Below are 20,317 nucleotides of genomic sequence, written 5' to 3' on the forward strand. Positions count from 1 at the left end.
AACTTAGATGTGTGACTCTCCTTTTCAACAGTAACTTTTATGAATTCTAAATACTGAAGGGACGGATAGCCTGGCAAAGTGGTATGAAAATTACTTTAAAGGGAAAACATCTGGGCAATAGAAGCCACAGAAAATGTTATTTAAACTTAAGCAGAGCCTCGCCCAAATACAGCTGCCAATAACTGCTCCGCCTCCAAGGGAGTTTCCTGATTGGGAAAAGACTGACCCTTAGTACCAGGAAGTGTGAATTCAGCTGTCTGTTATCAACAAAAGCCTAAAAGACCCTTCCATACTTTCCCATTGAAGCCCTAAACAACCACCCCCTTTCAGTAAATTGATTTACAAACCTTTATCTCTGGCTCCTCCCCTCGAATTACTAATTATTGAGCATTAGTAATTTGTAAGTAAATTTTGTAAATTTACTTACAAGCCCATGTAAGTAAAATTTGTTTCTTCTCCTGTTAATCTGTTTATTTGTAGGTCCCCAACCAATTGACCCAAGTTAGAAGAGAAAAACCATTTCCTCCCAACAGTTTTGATAACTGAGGATGAGCTGGTTGAGAGACTGCAGCTGAGATCCCGTGACCTCTGACCAAGCTGGTTAAGGTAAACTTTTTTTTTTAACCAAAATTCTCTGCTCAGGTCTGGTAAAGTGGGTGCAGCAAGAGCCTCTCCTTGTCTTTTCTATAAGAGATTTTCCAAACTTTACAGAAGGAAGTTTGGGGTTAGAACTAGTTCTTTGCATATTGTGACTCTTGTTATTGAGAGCTGTTGTGTCCTATCTTCAGTAAGATTTCTCTGGCTGCACTTTGGAAAATGGCTTGGAGGAAAGCAAAAATGAGGTACCAGTGAGCATGCTCTCTTTTACAACTCAGGGCAAGTGTGGATGCCCCACATCTCTGAGACATGTTTGGCCCCTGTGGAGAGCACTCTAACTCACCACCGAGGCCTTTGAATCCTCAGACAGATGCCACTTGTGTGCACGTGTTACCACAGTGCACCTCACTGATCTAGTCCAATTGTATTCAAACTTGTTTAATACTGGGCCCCAGCAGAACAGCACTGCTTCTGGTTAGAGCTGCGGTAGGAATTCAGAGCCCCAGCCACTCACCCCACCCCCTCCAGTGGAAGCCTTGGGGAAGGTCTTCAGAGCCCAATTTGGAAACCACTACAATAGAGTGAATATTTTACATTTAACACGGCCACGACCTGTAGCAGTGGCCTGTACAAAAATTACTGTGGATGACCACAAATATGTAAAAGACAATCTCTAAAATATGTATAGAGGAAAAAGGCAGGTGAGGAATAGGGTTAGTTCAGTAGGAATATCAAGGATGCGGGATCCCAGCTCACCCTCCACCTGGGCTGGCTGCAGATCTTTAAGAGCTTCTACTGAACATATCTAGAACAGCAAAATTTACAAACATCTAAAATGTCTAACAATAGGGATTTTAAAATGTCCACTATAAATCTACATATTAACTATTATTTTAAAAATTTACAATAGAAGGGTAAGTAAAAAGGGCAGATATGCAAATTTCATGTGCATTCTGAAGGATTGTATAAAATATGTCTGTATAAATACAAACAGACAAAAAGAAAATTCACAAGGTGAACTAGATTGTTTTGTTACTATGGTGATTTGTGAGGAGTTATTTTTTACTTTTAATAACATTCCCCTTAATATTATATCAGTTTTTAGTTTTAAAAAAGCCTCAAAAATTCTTTTCTGAAAGATAAGCTGTAAAAATAAGAAGATAAAATTTTTAAAAATACGCCAGAAGAGCAAAAATGTTTTCTGAAGTGTCAAGGAGAGGAAAAGAATCATACCTCATCATACCATCAGCATCATTAAGCTGGAAAATCAAAAGTTGTTCCCAGGAACAACTGCTGGAGCCATGGGGATCCCAGTTGGAAATTTCATAACTGCTTTCTCAAGCCATTCCAAGAGGAATTATGAGCATAAAAGACAACTTTGCAAGTGATGTGTTCTGTATGTTTCAGAATACCCATAAAGTTAGTTTCTTAAATTACTACAGTTGTATGAGAATTCTCCATACTCAAATATTCATCTTATGTTCTAACACAGATTTTTTTTTTTAAACTTCATTTTGAAATATTCTTAATTGGCTTGCTGATTCTCCTGAGTCTCTCCTTTTAGGATTCTATATATTACTTGCTGGGAATCTAGCCAATGTTTAAGAAATTTTAATCTTTTTTTTTTTTTTTTTTTTTGGTAATGTGGTGGAGGAAAAATAATTTTCCCTCCACCCTTCTAGGTTCTTGGCTGAGACCTTCCTGTGATAAAAAGACAGAATAACAAGAGAAAAACAAACAAGTTTAACAACATGTATACCTACTGTATACAGGGGAGAGACCCAGGGAAACTAACTCCCGGAAATGTACAAAGCTGCCACCTTAAGTAACATCTCCAATTAAAAAGAAGATGTTGGGGGGCGGGGAGGCCAGCTGTGGGAGGTGACCAGGAAAAGCACAGTAAACAAGGATAAGGTTGTTATGCAGATTTAAGTCCTTGTCTTCTCTGTGGTTAACAGTTTCTAGAGATTTAGAATCATCTTTCTCTTCCCGGTACTAAGAGGGAGACATCCTTACAAATGGAGATTTCCCTTATAAATGGACTTGTCTCTTACAAAAGGGGAACTTCTACTCAGGTTTCAGAGCTTTTCCTGTGTCTGCTGTTTCTCAAAAATGACCAGCTTAAAATAACCATATGTCAAAGGGCCGTATTTTGGGGTGGTATGTTTTGCTCCCCTTCACTAATAAGCAATATCCTTAAACTTGAGAGGAAGCTTTAGGAAACTGAGTGGCCCAGTAGGTTTCCAAACGTAATACTCACAGCCCCCAGATGGGCACTGTTGCGCTTAATTTAGGAAGAGGAAGGAGAGAGCCTTGCGGGAGATTTGAAAAATCAAAAAAACTAATGTGACAATCTCAAATTACTAACAGCCTCTGTTTTGAAAGTGAAAAGGCTATTTTTTTTTAAAATCAGTGGATCAGTGGGTTAACATCTGAACTAATTTGTGGAAAAAAGGAACATTTGCAACCCATCCCCTTTCCACACTGCTCTGTAGCTAAGTTTTTTTGGGTTTGTTTTTACCCCAGAGAAAACTGAAAGACTCTGATCTTTCAACCCTGCTGAATGTGTTTGAGATCTTAATTGAGTTTTTACAACTCCCCTAAAGAAGCTTCTGCATTGGAAAAAAAACTTCACAATTAAGAATCTCATAATCAAGTAGACCTCCCTCCATCCCCAAGTAAAAGATGCCATGTTTTACATGAAAGCATTTTACACACAGGCTTTCTCTCTAATTTTTTCCCCCACTGTTTATCTCTCCATCTATCTGTCCATTTATATTCTGGCCCTGAGCCAGGGCATTTATAGACCAGAAATAAGGTCACCATTATCATGGGGAGAGAGAAGTAGAGGAAGAAAAGGAACAGAAGGCAGGCTGGGTTCTTGGGCAAAGAGACAATGGAAGAGAGTAGGTAAATGGTCTCATGATATAATTTTAAAGATTATTTAATCTTTTCCGGAAGGCTGGAAAAAATTCCTGGGTCTGATAAGAAGTTTTGATTTAGGCTAGTAAAGTCCTGCCCAATAAGATACCATGCCTTCCACTGTCAGATGTCCTTCCTTCCTCTAGTGTGATGGCTAATGGAAAGGAAGATGTCCCTTACGTATTATGAGGCTACTAGGTGAGGTAAGTGTCAGTGTCAGGCTAGAGAAACATGTCCAAAATAGGCTGTCAAAGCCAGGGTACCAAAAGCAAGAGGTCAGGAACCAGGGATGATGAGATTATGAGGAACAACTCCCATCAGGCAAATGAGAAGCATCTAGAAGTCCAGAAAGAGTAGTAGAATGTCATAATTGGGTCCTCCTGTTTGAATGGGTAGAATAGCTCCATTTGATGGGTAAATAGAAAACCAGAAAGGAACCTTGAAAGTCTACATAGATAATTGCACATTCTGTTTGGGTTCACAAGATGACATAAAAAGACCATGGAACTTAAGGCATTAAGGGTATCAACAACATCAACAGACTTGTCGTGGTCTGAACGCAAGTTGGAAAAGAATTTCCAGACACGAGGCAGAATGTAAAGATAGAATTTATTAGAGGGAAGGGTCACTGCCAGAACAGCGGGGCCGAATTCCTGGTAGTCTGGGAGAGTCGAGCCCGAACATGTACTATTGATCAGTTTTTATAGCCAGAAAACAAAGGAATGGTCCGAGGTGAAAATTTCGTTTATTGATTGGTTGAGGCACATGCACCTTTCTTCTATAGGGTGGGAGTGGGACAGGGCATATGCCTTTCCTTATCTGGGAAAGGTCCTGTTGCCTAGGTGGGCCCCGCCCAGGTGGGCTCAGGAATTTCGTAACCATAGCAACATGGTATGAGGGCGATTAAGAGTCCAGTAGGGGGTATAATGCTGAAACTTTTTCAGGCAGGTTCTTCCTTTGTCCTTGAAGCACCATTGTCCTTGGAGCACCACAAGACTCTTCATTCATGAATCATTCTAGGAATATACCCCCTCTCCTCCCTCCAGCCCCAGCAATACCCTTTATTTCCTAGACACAACGATGAGGTAGTTTCATGAACATATGAGTAGCTATGTATTGGTGGCTAAACAAACTAGTCTCCTGATTGTGGCTCATAAAAATGTATTTGCTTCAGTTTCAGTTGTCTGAAGACCATTTATGTGTTCACACTGGGTATTAGACAAGACTCTTTTTGTTACAAAAAACTAAACTCCAACTCAAACTATCATAAACAAAGAAAGGGCTTTATTAACTTACCTAGCTAATAACGTTCTTAGGACAGTTCACAGAACTGAATGAGGTACAGAGGCCAACAACAAAGTGTGTTGTCAGAGTCAGGGAATGTAAAGCAAGGATTGGTGTAACAGGGAAGAGCTAAATAGGACACTATGTTCGTTCTGCTTTGTTGACTTTTAACCTTTGCTTTTGTTATTATAATCATATGTAATGGCCTGCCTCAGGGAACCCTGCCCCTCTGCCTGAATGTTAAACTAAAGTGCCTTTGTTCAGCTCACAGGGAGACAGTCTGACCCCTCCCACCTGTGGAGGTCTCCAAGAAGGAAGAAATTAACACATCCCCTCCCTGAGGCTGGCTATTCCAGGGGATATTTGCAAAATTTAAGGCCTTTTTACTTTACTTCCTCATCTCCTCCCTCTCTCTCTGTACTATAAAAGAAACTGGCATCCAAACCCTGATAAGATGGTTTTTCAGAGACACTAGTCTGCCATCTTCTTGGTCTGTTTCTGGATAAAGACATCTTCCTTTCTTGAACACCTCCTCTCCGAGTCATTGGCCTATCTGAGGTGAGCAGAGCGAGCTTGGACTTGGTAACATTGGGAGTTACAGAGTCAAAGAACCAGAGATGATAAAATGAGAAGGAAGATGTCCCAAGAGGCAAATGGGAAGAGGATGGAAGAAGTCTAGAGTCAGGGAGTAGAATGAGGAACTCAATGCCCTCTGGTTTTCCATCTATCCCTCATCTCCACTGATCTCTGCTTCTGTTTGTGTACTGGCCTCATTCTCTCCTACTAGAAGCAACCTTGCTATATATGGTAAGTTAAACACCTTTCAACAGTTTCTGGCATACGTCCCAATACAAAATCCAAGAGAAAGAGTCATCCCCCATGCACATACACTTTGAATCTAGAAAATTCTACAGAAAACTCTAATTGGCTTAGCTTGGGTCACATGTCTATCCCCTGGACCAATTATTGTAGCCACTGTGTCAAATGCTCATTGCTGTGGCAAGGGGACAAGAAACCGTGATAAAAAATCCCACTAGAATACATGGACATGGAGGGGGTGTTAATTCCCCTGAGAGAAAAGAATGCTGACCCAGGGGGAATATGAGAGGATCACGGGCAGATGAGAACAGTAGCCACCTGAGTCCTTATACATCTTCTATCCTCCATGTTATCAAAGAATGGTTGTTCCTGAGGGCAAGCCACATTCAACTACTGTCAACAGTGATATGAAATCATTTATCTAGTGATGTCATTTATTTACAACACAACCAAACTTCAATTTTTTAAAGAGGAAAGCTGAGGGTATTAGTAAAAATGTAATAAAGCTTAGTATTTTCACACAGGTGTCAGAGCTGCGGTGATGGTGCAGAAGTACAGAACTGCAAATTTTTAACACTGATTGAGACCTTTCTTTCAACCTCTCACATTGTAGGAGAGAAAGAGAATTCTGTGTCCAGACACTTCCCAAGGCTTGCAAGGAAAAAGGCCAGGATCAGAACACAGATCTTCTGTCATCCAGCCTGGCATTCTTTTCATTGGAGAGAGCAGTATCTAAATACAAATAACAGCCCATTTTCCACTTTTAAAATGGAAGAATGTAGAATGTTACCCTTTTCCATGAAGAATGTCTGCTTATCCATGGAGAATTTTATTTTCTACTCAACATAACTCCTTCAGCATGAAACTGATTTCATATTCCTTCAAAGTTAAGTACACTACTGGAGTTCCTCCCAATCCACAAAATATGCCTCATTAAAAATAAGAGAACTGAACTAAAAAGAATTACTGTCAGAAGACCACAAAAAAAATGTTTTGAAATAAAGAAGATGACATGATAGATAGAGCTTTATGTGATTTTCAATTAGCTTGAATTATAAAATTTCCAAAAAAAATACCAATGCTTTATTTATATTTAAACTTTCTCACGACTTTTTTCATAAGGCAACTACATAAAAAATTTATTCAATAAATCACACAACTAAGTAATCACACAATCACACAATCACTAAGTAATCACACAACTAATCACACAACATTGAAAAAGGAAAATCTAATAAAATATTGCTTTTCTGTGACAAGGACAGAATATGGAAAGTAAAGTATTTGTTTTTCTGAAAACTTGAGTAAGAGTCAAGTTTTAGGTCTATTCATTTTATGTAATTTTTCAACTAAGGCTATTTTTAAAGGGATTTTAAAATATTTCAGACATTGTTTCTGACATAGTAGAATTAGTTCAAAGTTAATAATGGTCCAATTTATACTCACATCCATCACAAGGCCTCTTTAATACAACTCAATGCATACTTTTTTGTTTCCTCTGTGTGAGTTCTTTTAAGGGATAAAAAGATAAGGCACCCACTCACACATCCAATCAACATATATTAAGTGTCATCTCTGTGAGATAGGAATAAAGGGTGAAAAAATGTGTATATGTAATCTACTGTAGAGGAGGAAAAATTATTTTTCCTACTATCCTCCTAGGTTCTCTGGCTGGGACCCTGTAAATTGAACTGACAAAAAGCAGGTTAACAAGAGAAAAGCATACAAATTTGTTGAATGGAAGTTTTACAGGACACGAGAGCCTTCATAAGGAAATGAAGACCAGAAGAAATGGTTAAACTTGAGTGTTTCTATACTAGGTTTGATGAAGAGTGGAAAGTTGTGGGAAAATGTGATGGGACAAATGTATATGAGCTAAGGGTAGTCCGCTGGGGGAAACTTAGCAAGGCCTCTTTGTTCAGATTCCTTTTGGTATCCCTCCATCTTCACAGATAAGGTTGCCCCTTTCCTTTATTAGGGGAAACACTGACTGAAACCACCAGCCCTGGCCAGGCACCATAGTAACCACTTGCATGAGTTATCTTAAACAGGAGGTCCTGGTAAGGAATGCAGAACTAACAAGGTACCACCAACCGGAAGAATTCGGAGAAGGTCAAAAGGAGAGAGGAGATGCCAGTCCATCTGTCCTACCAACCTCCCAGAATCCTTCTTGCTGGAATCCATCTTGGCTGAGTGATGCATGTGCCACCAGGAAGGACCCTGAGTCAGAATGACTGGCCAGAGACAACCCGGAAACTAATCTCATCACCATAAAACCAGAGACTGCGAGCCACGTGGCAGAGCAGTCCTCCTGGGTTCTCTTGCCCTCCTGCTCTGCACCCGGGAGCCCCTTCCCAATAAAGTCTCTTGCTCTTTCAATTCATTTCCGAGTGTTAGACAAGAGCCCACTCTCGGGCCCTGGAAGGGGTCCCCCTTCCTGCAACACCTTCAGGTAATGGGAAGGCACCTCTCACTTGAGCGTCTTATGACCTGCCTCAGAGTAGAAGGGGAAGGTAAGAGAGTCCTTCTTGCACCTGCCATTTCTCAGATTCCTTCAGCTTATTAAATATGCCAAGGTGCCATATGTTGTGGTAGTGTGTTCTGAATCCCATCCTTAATTTTGAGGGACTGATAAATCCCAGGGAGCAGACAAGGGCGCAGGAACTTAGTGAAATGCACTTAAGAGGACGAGGAGGCAGAGAAGAGAGACCCTAATTCTGCCTCAGTATGTCAAGGGAAGCCTCCCAAGGTCTGAGACCAGCTGAGCCCCAAACAGGGATTCCTAAAGCAGATATTGTGGTACCCCACCCACACCCATTGATCGTCATCCTATGCAGCTGGTCTCTCCGTGAAGTACCTGGACTTCCTGCTTCAGGGCCTTCTCTATCCACAAAAGCAAGCTAGGCTCTCACACCAGATAGGTGGGGAAGTTCAAGGGAGTTATAGCTGTGAGAAGCAGCCCTCAACCAGTGGAGAATGGGAGCTGGTGGATAAATATCCCAACTTCTTCACCCTTGGATGGCGTAATGCTTTAAAAGCCCAAGAGATAGAGCCCAGTTGTGCACAGGAATACTCTGCTCATTAACACATCTCATACTAGGTTCCTTCCATTCCTATCTCATTTCCCTATGCCCCTACTGGTGCTTCCTGGGATTCTCCCAAATAAACCACTTATACTCAAATTCTTCCCTCATAGCCTGCTTCCGGGGAGCCCAACCTAAGAAAATAAACAAAGCAATTGGGAAATCTATTTATGAGCTAAATGGTGGTGGTTTTTTAAGTAGCTAAGTTTTGGGGGTGTACTGTTATGCAGCAAAACCTAACAGACAGAAGTCAAAAAAATAAAAATAACTGAGAAGAAACTATAATAGAGGTAGGAAGAAAATCAAGAGAGCAGTGCTTCTCAAACTTCACCTTGAATAAGAATCACCTAGAGAGGTGGTTAAAACACAGATTGCTGGGCCCCACCCCCAGAGTTTCTGATTCAGTTGATCTGGGTTAAGGTTCAAGAATTTTCATTTCTAACAAGTTCCCAAATGATGCTACTGCTGCTGGGCCAGGGACTACATTTTGAGAATCACGGCAGTCAGTTCATAGAAGCCAAAAGAGAAAATATTTCCAGGATAGAGAAGTATTCAACTCTAAAATGCCAGTGAGCGATCTAGTCAAATGAAGACCAAACAATGGTGAGTAGATTTCACAAATTGCGACCAATGGCAACACTGACAATAGCAGTTCCAGTGAGGTGGTGGGTTTGGAAGCCAGTTTGGGAGGTAAGGAGGTGAAGACAGCACATACAGGGCAGCTCTTAACAACAAAAATGCCAGGAATGAGGAATAAATAGAAACATAGGGTTGAGAAAGTTCTAATTCGGGAGAAATCGTGGATGCTAGAGTGGGTTTGTATGTTTGGTAGAATTCACCAGTGAAGCTGTCTGGTCCTGGACTTTTGTTTTGGGGAAGGTTTTTGATTACTGTTTCAATCTCCTTACTATTAACCAGTCTACTCAGATCAGTCAATTTCTTCATGATTCAGTCTTGGAAAGTTTTATGATTCTAGAATTTATCCATTTCTTCTAGGTTGTCCAGTTTGTTGGTATATAGCTGTTCACAGAATTTTCTGATAAGCCTTTGTATTTCTGTGGTATTCATTGTAACTTCTCCTCTTTCATTTCTGATTTTGTTTATCTGAGCATTCTCTCTTTTTTTCTTAGTGAGTCAAGCTAAAGGTTTTTCAATTTTGTTCATCTTTTCAGAGAACCAGCTCTTCATTTCATTGATTTCTCCTACTGTCTTTTTAGTCTCTATTTCATTTATTTCCACTCTAATTTTTATTATTTCCTTTCTTTTACTGACTTCAGGCTTTGTTTGTTCTTTTTCTAGTTCCTTTAGGTATAAGGTTAAACTGTTTATTTGAGATTTTTCTTATTTCTTGAAGTGCGCCTGTATTGCTATAAACTTCCCTCTTGTTACTACTTTTGCTGCATCCCATATATTTTGACATGTTGTATTTTCATTTTCACTTGTCTTCAGCTATTTTTTTATTTATACTTAGATTTCTTCATTGACTCAATAATTGTTCAGTAGCACATTGCTTAGTCTCCACATATTTGTGATTTTTCTAGCTTTCTTCTTGTAGTTGATTTCTAGTTTCATACTTCTGTGATCAGAAAAGATACATGATATGATTTCAATCTTCTTAAATTTATTGAGACTTGTTTTGTGTCTCAACATATGGTCTATCCTTGACAATGTTCCATATATATTTAAAAAGAATGTGTATTCTACTGCTTTTGGATGAAATGTTCTGTATAAATCTATTAAGTGATTCTGATCTAATGTTTTATTTAAGGCCAGTGTTTCCTCGTTGACTTTCTGTCTGGCTAATCTACCCACTGATGTAAGTGGGGTGTTAAAGTCCTCTACTGCTGTGCTGCTGCCAACTTTTCCCCCTTAGGTCTGTTAATAGTTGCTTTATATATTTTAGTGCTCCTGTGTTAGGTACATATATATTAATAAATGTTATATCTTCTTGATGGATTGTACCTTTTATCATTATATAATATCCATCTTTTCTGGCTTGATGTCTATTTTGTCTGATATGAGTATGACTACAACCACTTCTTTTGGCTGCCATTTGCTTGCAGTATCATCTTCCATTCCTTTACTTCAAGGCTATGTGTGTCTTTAGAGCTGAGATGAATCTCTTGGAGACAGCATATAGTTGGATCTTGTTTTTTAATCCATCCAGACACTCTGTGTCTTTTGATTGGTGAATTCAATCCAGTTATATTTAAGGTGATTATTGATATATGAGGACTTAGTACCACCATTTTATCTTTTGTTTTCTGATTGCTCTATATCCCCACTGTTGCTTTTTCCTTGTGTTTCTGGCTGCCATTTTAGTTTGGTGGTATTCTATGGTGTGTTTCTCAGTTTCCTCTTTTTTAATGTTTCATGTCACTGCCCTAGATTTTTGTTTTGTGGTTACCATGAGGTTTGTATAAAATCTCGCATAGATAAAATAGTCCCTTTTCTGCTGATAGCATCTTATCTTCATTTGCATATACAGGTTCCATCCTTCTCCTCTTTCCATTTTATGTTTTTGTTGTCACAAGTTATCCCGTTTCATGTTGTATGTCACCAAACTGAAGTAGCTATAGTTATTTTTAAGGTCCCCCCGCTTCAACCTATTCTGATATATAGTTGCAATTTTCTGATCCTGTCCGTCTATTTGTCATCTTACTAAAAGTTTTGTATACTTTTGCCTTTTTGTTTTAGGTAAAAGAGTTCCTTTCAACATTTCCTGTAAGGCAGGTCTAGTGGTGATGAATTCCCCCAGCTTTTGTTTGTCCAGAAAACTTTTATTTCTCCTTCATATATGCAAGATAACTTTGCTGGATAGAGTATTCTTGGTTGACAATTTTTATCTTTTAATATTTTGAGCATGTCACTCCACTCTATCCTGGCCTGTAGAGTTTCTGATGAGAAATCTGCTGATAACCTAATGGGGGTACCTTTGTAGGTTACAGTCTTTTTTTCTGGCTGCCTTTAAAATTCTTTCTTTATCATTGATTTTTACAGTTTTAATATAATGTGTCTTGGAGAAGGGCTTTTTGCATGGAGAGGTGTTCTACAAGCTTGGATTTGTTTATCCAATTCCTTTCCAGGTTTGGGAAGTTCTCAGCTATTATTTATTTAAATAAGGTCTCTGCTGTCTTGTCCCTCTCTTCTCCTTGTGGGATACCTATTATCTTTATGTTGCCTTTCCTAATAGAGTCAGATAGTTTTTGTAGAGCTTCTTGATTTAAAAAAAGTCTTAGGGTTTCCCTGGTGGCACAGTAGTTGAGAGTCCGCCTGCCGATGCAGGGGACACGGGTTCGTGCCCTGGTCTGGGAAGATCCCACATGCCGTGGAGTGGCTAGGCCCGTGAGCCATGGCCGCTGAGCTTGCGTGTCCGGAGCCTGTGCTCCGCAACGGGAGAGGCCACAACAGTGAGAGGCCCGCACACCGCAAAAAATAAATAAATAAATAAATAAATAAATAAATAAATTTTTTTAAAGTCTTAGTTCTCTCTCACCTTCCACCTGAGTCATTTCTAAACTTCTATCTTTGAGCTTGCTAATTCTCTCTTCCATATGGTCTGCTCTATATTATATCTATATAATGCATTCTTCACTGCATTTATTGAGTTCTTTAGCTCCAGAATTTCTGTCCAGTTGCCTTTAGAGTTTCGATCTCTTTGGTAAAGTATTTCTTCTGTTCATTAATTTTACGCTTGAGCAAACTAAATTGCCTTTCTGAGCTTGCTGGTAGCTCGCTAAGTTTCTTCATGACAGCAACTTTGAATTCTCCATCAGTTAGATGACAATCTTCTGTGACTTTAAGTTTGGTTTCTGGAAAACTGTCATTTTCTTTTTGTGAAACCATGTTACTGTGGTTTGTCATGGTGCTTGATGAGTTCTTTCTTTGCTGGCACATTTGAAGTAGTGAACACCTTTCTTATTTAGGCAAAGCTTTGTTTACTTTGATTCTAATAATTCAACAGGTTGGTAATTAGAGGCCTTTCTTTTGTTTTTCAGAAGATGGTGCTATAGCACAAGTTTTTTGGTTTATCTTACCTGAACCACCTCTGGCTGTATTTGAGACTTTGCACTTTTCACCCTCCACCATCCTCATCATTGTTGCTTATTCCTCCAGGGTCACTGGTACTTTGCTGCTGCTGGTGTCACTGCTGCCACTGGCATCACTGCTGGGGGCACTAGGATGGCAGGCACCTCCACTATTTCTGGGTTTGCCTGGTTCATGGGCCCTACCACTGTTGCTGCCCAGTTCCCTGTGACTTCAGGTGCCACTATGGACAGGAGGCTGAAGTCATGTGTGCCTCTGTTGCTGCTACCAGGTTCTCTGGAGCTGCAGGCTCAGCCACAATAGCTGGTGGGGAGGGAGGGGGTCGGGAGGGGGCAGCGGCAGCAGGACTGCAGGCACTGCCTCCCCTGTTCCCCCAGTTCTATCTCCTCTATGTATTCCAATCCACCCACCTTCAAAGGTAAAGATGTGTGGATCTCTCCAGTGTCCTAGTGTGTTGGGCAAAGGAACCTTTGTTGAGTTATGGATGTTTTACTAGTTGTAGATTGAAGGGGAGAGACAAAGAGAGCATCTCACACTGCCATGACGCTGACGTCCACGGTAGACTTTTCTAAACTTTTATACAATTAATAAACTTCACATTAAAAAATACAGTAATATTAGAAATTCATGAGAAGAAAAATACCATAAAAGACTGTTCAGTATGACAAGATGTGCTGAGTGATAAGGAAGAGAATTATTAAGAAGACTACATTATGCTCAAGATAGCAAAAAAAATTAAAAATCCTCATATTTTAAACTTCCTTCTTTCTCTCATTTCTGAGGAAATAAACCTAATATATTCAGGTACATTTTGTTCCATCAGTGTGCTGAAGATGATAAACTTAATGTTAGAAGTATTTTATAGAAGAAAAGTTTATATATACAATTTTAAAGTAATTCAGTAGATTATTTCCATATAGAATAACTAAAAGTAGAAGAGTAAGTAGAATTTAAACAAAGTAGGACTGATCAAATTTTCCTTTTTTTTTTTTTGAGGGGAAGTGAAATTGAATGGGTAACCTCAGCAGGCCTGGAGCTATGGACATCTTTTTTAAAGAGTATGTGTATATGTCCTGAGAAAAAATTTAAACTCTTAAGTGACTACTTTAAAACAATTACCAAGAGTTGATTTCTCATGCTGTTTCAATTATTATTTTAAATAGACACAGAAGAAAATAGTGCTTTTATAAAAAGCAAGGTGATTTATGCCCAAATTTGTTAAGGAAATACAAGAAGGGGGTTCTACTGCCTGTTCTGGCATACACTGACACTGCGACCTAGAATGATCCTCTGAACCTCTCTCTGGGTCTCCATTCCTTCACCTATGATAGAAAAAGTTTAAATTAAATTAAAATAAAGGTCCCACTTTTTGTTTATTTTTGTTTTTATTTCCATTTCTCTAGGAGGTGGGTCAAAAAGGATCTTGCTGTGATTTATGTCATAGAGTGTTCTGCCTATGTTTTCCTCTAAGAGTTTGATAGTGTCTGGCCTTACATTTAGGTCTTTAATCCATTTTGAGTTTATTTTTGTGTATGGTGTTAGGGAGTGTTCTAATTTCATACTTTTACATGTACCTGTCCAGTTTTCCCAGCACCACTTATTGAAGAGGCTGTCTTTTCTCCACTGTATATTCTTGCCTCCTTTATCAAAGATAAGGTGACCATATGTGTGTGGGTTTATCACTGGGCTTTCTATCCTGTTCCATTGATCTGTATTTCTATTTTTGTGCCAGTACCATACTGTCTTGATTACTGTAGTTTGTAGTATAGTCTGAAGTCAGGGAGCCTGATTCCTCCAGCTCCATTTCTCGTTCTCAAGATTGCTTTGGCTATTCAGGGTCTTTTGTGTTTCCATACAAATTGTGAAATCTTTTGTTCTAGTTCTGTGAAAAATGCCAGTGGTAGTTTGATAGGGATTGCATTGAATCTGTAGATTGCTTTGCGTAGTAGAGTCATTTTCACAATGTTGATTCTTCCAATCCAAGAACACGGTATATCTCTCCATCTATTTGTATCATCTTTAATTTCTTTCATCAGTGTCTTATAATTTTCTGTATACAGGTCTTTTGTCTCCTTAGGTAGGTTTATTCCTAGATATTTTATTCTTTTTGTTGCAGTGGTAAATGGGAGTGTTTTCTTAATTTCACTTCCAGATTTTTCATCACTAGTGTATAAGAATGCCAGAGATTTCTGTGCATTAATTTTGTATCCTGCTACTTTACCAAATTCATTGATTAGTTCTAGTAGTTTTCTGGTAGCATCTTTAGGATTCTCTATGTATAGTATCATGTCATCTGCAAACAGTGACAGCTTTACTTCTTCTTTTCCGATTTGGATTCCTTTTATTTCAGCTAGGTGGTTTGTGACCACCTAGAGGGGTGGGATAGGGAGGGTGGGAGGGAGGGAGACGCAAGAGGGAAGAGATATGGGAACATATGTATATGTATGATTGATTCACTTTGTTATAAAGCAGAAACTAACACACCATTGTAAAGTAATTATACTCCAATAAAGATGTTAAAAAAAATTAAAATAAAGGTCTAAGGACCAACTTTTTCTTTAGATACTTTTATTTCATAAAATAAAAGCCAAGTGGCTTGAGGAAATTTTTACCTTTACTGAAGAATTTATGTATAATAGTACTTAAATTCTTTAATACATAGTTTCATTTAATTCAGTTGGCTCTATGACACACATGGGGTGTGTGTGTGTCTGGATAATTAACCACTTCTAACATCCAGTTGTTCAAGTCAAACCCTTGGAGTCGTCCATGATTGGCCCCTCTGTTTTCCTCATCCCCACAATCAATTCTTCAAGTCATGGCAGCTCTACCTTCAAAGCAGATCCCATGACTGACCACTTCTCACTGCTGCCACTGCCAATAATATTGTCCAAGTCCATCAACTCTGCCCCAACTCCAGAGCCTCCTAACTGGTTTTGCACTTTCTCTTCCTACAGCCCCCTTGTCTGTTCTCCACAGAGCGACCTTTGAGAACTTTGTAAAACCAAATCAAACCATGTCACTCTCCTACTCATAACCCTCCAATGGCTTTCCCTGTCATACTCAGAATAAAATTCAAACTCCTTCCCAAGGCTGAACAGTTTTACATAATTTGGCCCATGCCTTTCTCTCTGACTTTCTCTCATTCTGCTCTGGCCACCCCACACCCACCGCTGTCTTCATCCTGGTCTCTGCAAGTGCCCAGCACCATGCCTTCAAAGATGCTGTTCCTGACCATCTTACCAAGAACAGCCACCCATCTCTTCTTGCCTTTTTTACTTTATAACACTTGTCACTACCTCATCTTATATATTTACGGTTGTTTAACTTCTCATGAATTTCTAATATTACTATATTCTTGATTGTAAAGTTTATTAATTATGTGACAGCTTAGAAAAGTCTACCTATTTACAATGTTTTCTAACATGAATAAAAGTTTAATGGTGCCAGTAAGAGTTTAAAGTAGATAATAGGTCTCAGTTTTCTTTTATCTTCAAAACTGCAGTGGTGGAGACTTCCCTGGTGGTGCAGTGGTTGAGAATCCACCTGCCAATGCAGGGGGACATGGGTTCGAGCCCTGGTCTGGGAAGATCCCACATGCCGTGGAGCAACTAAGCCTGTGCACCACAACTACTGAGTCTGTGAACCACAGCTACTGAAGCCCACGAGCCTGGCGCCCGTGCTCCACAACAAGAGAAGCCAGCACAATGAGAAGCCTGTGCACCGCAACAAAGAGTAGCCCCCGCTTGCCACAACTAGAGAAAGCCCATGCACAGCAACGAAGACCCTACACAGCCAAACATAAAATAATAAATGAATAAATAAATAAATAAATTGATTTTAAAAAACCAAAAAACTGCAGTGGTGGTGGTGAGGTTGGCTTTAAAACCTTCATTGTCTGCCCTCACTAGAATGAGGACATGGACTTCTTCTGCCTTGTTCACTGCTATATCTCCCACTGTTAAATATAAAACGTTCAGCATGAAGAGAATGCTTAATAATTATTAGCAGATTTAATTAATTAATAAGTGAATGTGTATATACTCATGCAATGACCCTGGGGCAGATAGAAAACCTGGGTTCACTAATTCTGATCACATCCATTTACCCACGTCCACATATTCCATTTCCTAGTTTTATGTAATGTGAAAATGGCCTCCTTCCAGGTAGAGAAACCATTAAAACACAGTGGCAAGGGCCCTGTCATGAGAAGTATGTACTGGGATCTATGGGAACATACATGGCAGATACATAACCCAGACTGACGCTGGTGTGGACAGAAGAAGAGACAGGGTCAAAGAATCTTCTGAAGAATCAAGATTGTGAAAATGACTATACTACCCAAAGCAATCTACAGATTCAATACAATCCCTATCAAATTACCAATGTCATTTTTCACAGAACTAGAACAAAAACTTTTTACAATTTGTATGGAAACACAAAGACCTTGAATAGCAAAAGCAATCTTGAGGCAAAAGAAAAGAAAACCGGAGCTGGAGGAATCAGGCTCCCTGACTTCAGACTATACTACAGGCCTACAGTCATCATGACAGTATGGTACGGGCACAAAAGCAGAAATATAGATCAATGGAACAGGATATAAAGCCCAGAGATAAACCCACACATATACGGTCACCTTATCTTTGATAAAGGAGGCAAGAATATACAATGGAGAAAAGACAGTCTCTTCAATAAGTGGTGCTGGGAAAACTGGACAACTACATGTAAAAGAATGAAATTAGAATACTCCCTAACATCATACACAAAAATAAACTCAAAATGGATTAAAGACCTAAATGTAAGGCCAGACACTATAAAACTCTTAGAGGAAAACATAGGCAGAACACTCTTTGACATAAATTGCAGCAAGATCTTTTTTGACCCATCTCCTATAGTAATGAGAATAAAAACAAAAATAAACAAATGGGACCTAATTAAACTTAAAACTTTTGCACGTCAAAGGAAACCATAAACAAGACAAAAAGACAAACCTCAGAGTGGGAGAAAATATTTGCAAACGAATCAACAGACAAAGGATTAATCTCCAAAATATACAAACAGCTCATGCAGCTCAATATGAAAAAAACAAACAACCCAATCAAAAAATGGGTGGAAGACCTAAATAGACATTTTTCCAAAGAAGACACACAGATGGCCAACAAACACATGAAAGAAATGCTCAACATCACTAATTATTAGAGAAATGCAAATCAAAACTACAGTGAGGTATCACCTCACACCAGTCAGAATGGCCATCATCACAAAATATACAAACAATAAATGCTGGAGAGGGTGTGGAGAAAAGGGAACCCTTTTGAACTGTTAGGGGGAATGTAAATTGATACAGTCACTATGGAGGACAGTATGGAGGTTCCTTAAAAAAACTAAAATAGAACTAACATGTGACCCAACAATCCCACTACTGGGCATATACCCAGAGAAAACCGTAATTCTAGTAGACACATGCACCCCAATGTTCAAAGCAACACTATTTACAATAGCCAGGAGATGGAAACAACCTAAATGTCCATCAACAGAGGAATAGATAAAGAAGATGTGGTACATATATACAACAGAATATTACTCAGACATAAAAAGGAACGAAATTAGGTCATTTGTAGAGACGTGGATGGACCTAGAGACTGTCATACAGAGTGAAGTTAGTCAGAAAGAGAAAAACAAATATCATATATTAACACATATAAGTGGAACCTGAAAAAATTGGTATAGACAATTTTATTCACAAAGCAGAAATAGAGACACAGATGTAGAGAACAAACGTAGATACCAAGGGGGAAAGGGTGGTGGTGGGATGAATTGGGAGATTGGGATTAACATATATACACTATTGATACTGTGTGTAAAACAGATAACTAATGAGAACCTGCTGTATAGCACAGGGAACTCTACTCAATGCTCTGTGGTGACCTAAATGGGAAGGAAATCCAGAAAGGAGGGGATATATGTGTACGTATAGCTGATTCACTTTGCTGTACAGTAGAAACTAACACAATACTGTAAAGCACCTATACTCCAATAAAAATTTTAAGAAAAGATTAACTTAAAAAAAAAAAGAAATCTTCGGGGAGGAGGTGGTACCTCAGTGAGTCAGGTAAAGTGGGAAACAAATTCTAGTATTTCAGAGAGAAAGCAGAAAAGCTGACAATCAAGTTGGTCAGTTGGGTGGTAATATGTCTCCCAAAACTGAGAGTACAAGAAGAGAAATAGGTTTGAAGGGAAATATGAGGAGTTCAATTTCAGTAATTTTTCCTGCCTTTGCACAATGTACCAGTTCAATGATGTAACTGATCAGCGCTCTAGCCAGTAACAGCTCTGAAGAATGAAACCCAACAAAAATATTTCTTAGTTCTTCATGTGGTAGGCTCATGAGTCATCCATTTGGTAACTTCTGTGGCTTGGCACAATGTCTACTACATAATAACTGTTTAATTTCTTTAACTGGATTATACTGATTCTTCTGATACATGCATCTTCATAGGCATTTTGGTAGTGTTAATCAATTCCAGCTTGAGAACTCAGTATCATTTTTATTTCCATCTCTTTAGAGGCCTCTAATAACATTCTGAGTTTCTTTTCTCAACTTTCTTAACATTCTACACATTTTTACTTCCATGTCAACAAGCACCTTCCTTGCATAGCATATGCTCCATAAGTAGATATTTTTATAAGACTATTTATTCTCTTCTGATTCAAACATGTGCCAAATACAAAGATGTGGCTCTAGAACAGGGATCAGTAAACGGTTTTCTGTAAAGGGCCATACAGTCTCTGTCAAAACTACTCAACTCTCATTATAGCACAAAAGCAGCCTCAGATAATACATAAGCATATAAAAATATATGGCTGTGTTTACAGGTTTGATCCCTGGTCTGGGAAGATCTCACATGCCGTGGAGCAACTAAGCCCATCGCCACAACTACTGAGCCTGTGCTCTACAGCCCATGAGCTACTACTACTGAGCCTGTGTGCCACAACTACTGAAGCCCGCACACCTATAGCCCGTGCTCCGCAGCAAGAGAAGCCGCCGCAATGAGAAGCCCGCACACCGCAATGAAGACCCAACACAGCCAAAAATAAATAAATAAATAAATTAAATAATTAATCTAAAAAAGATTGACTGAGATAAAACCTTTTCCAAATTATACTACATTAATTTCTCTTTTATATTTAACAACATCAGATTCAAAGCACACCCTGTGAGAAAAGATAAGGGGATCACTTCTGACACACTGTCAGCATTCTCTGATGTTATTGACAAGTGTTCTTTTAAAAGGTTGCAGCCCAAATAATTCCTTTCATCTTCATTTTCACGGAGAAAGTTAATACCTAATTAAAATGCCAACTCAATTAAAGAGGAAAATCTCAAGTCAGTATTGACACCATTGAAAAAATATAGCTAACCACTCAGACTTGAATGATTTTTATAGTTTTTAAAGAAACCAGAATCTAATATTGTTTGAGATGTTGCCTACCAACCAGGGAGACAGGACTGAGTCACATAGATCTGTCTCTCTCTGTGCTATAAAAAGGAGCTTAATATTCTG

The 20,317-nt window shown here is 39.0% G+C and overlaps 1 long non-coding RNA gene across 4 annotated transcripts; it reads left to right on the forward strand.

Moving 5' to 3' along the window:
* The first annotated feature begins 221 nt into the window (after nt 1–221).
* On the forward strand, nt 222–19,827 carry LOC141277587 (uncharacterized). Of its 4 annotated transcripts, none has more exons than XR_012329205.1 (3): nt 222–329; nt 481–606; nt 6,236–8,353. It is a non-coding gene; the product is annotated as an uncharacterized lncRNA (long non-coding RNA). The 4 variants fall into 4 exon arrangements; XR_012329204.1 differs by lacking the exon at nt 6,236–8,353 and adding an exon at nt 19,629–19,827 and having other exon boundaries at nt 244–400; XR_012329202.1 differs by having other exon boundaries at nt 244–400.
* Nucleotides 19,828–20,317: the final 490 nt, after the last annotated feature.

Source organism: Tursiops truncatus, chromosome X, assembly GCF_011762595.2.
Source record: "Tursiops truncatus isolate mTurTru1 chromosome X, mTurTru1.mat.Y, whole genome shotgun sequence".
NCBI lineage: Eukaryota > Metazoa > Chordata > Mammalia > Artiodactyla > Delphinidae > Tursiops > Tursiops truncatus.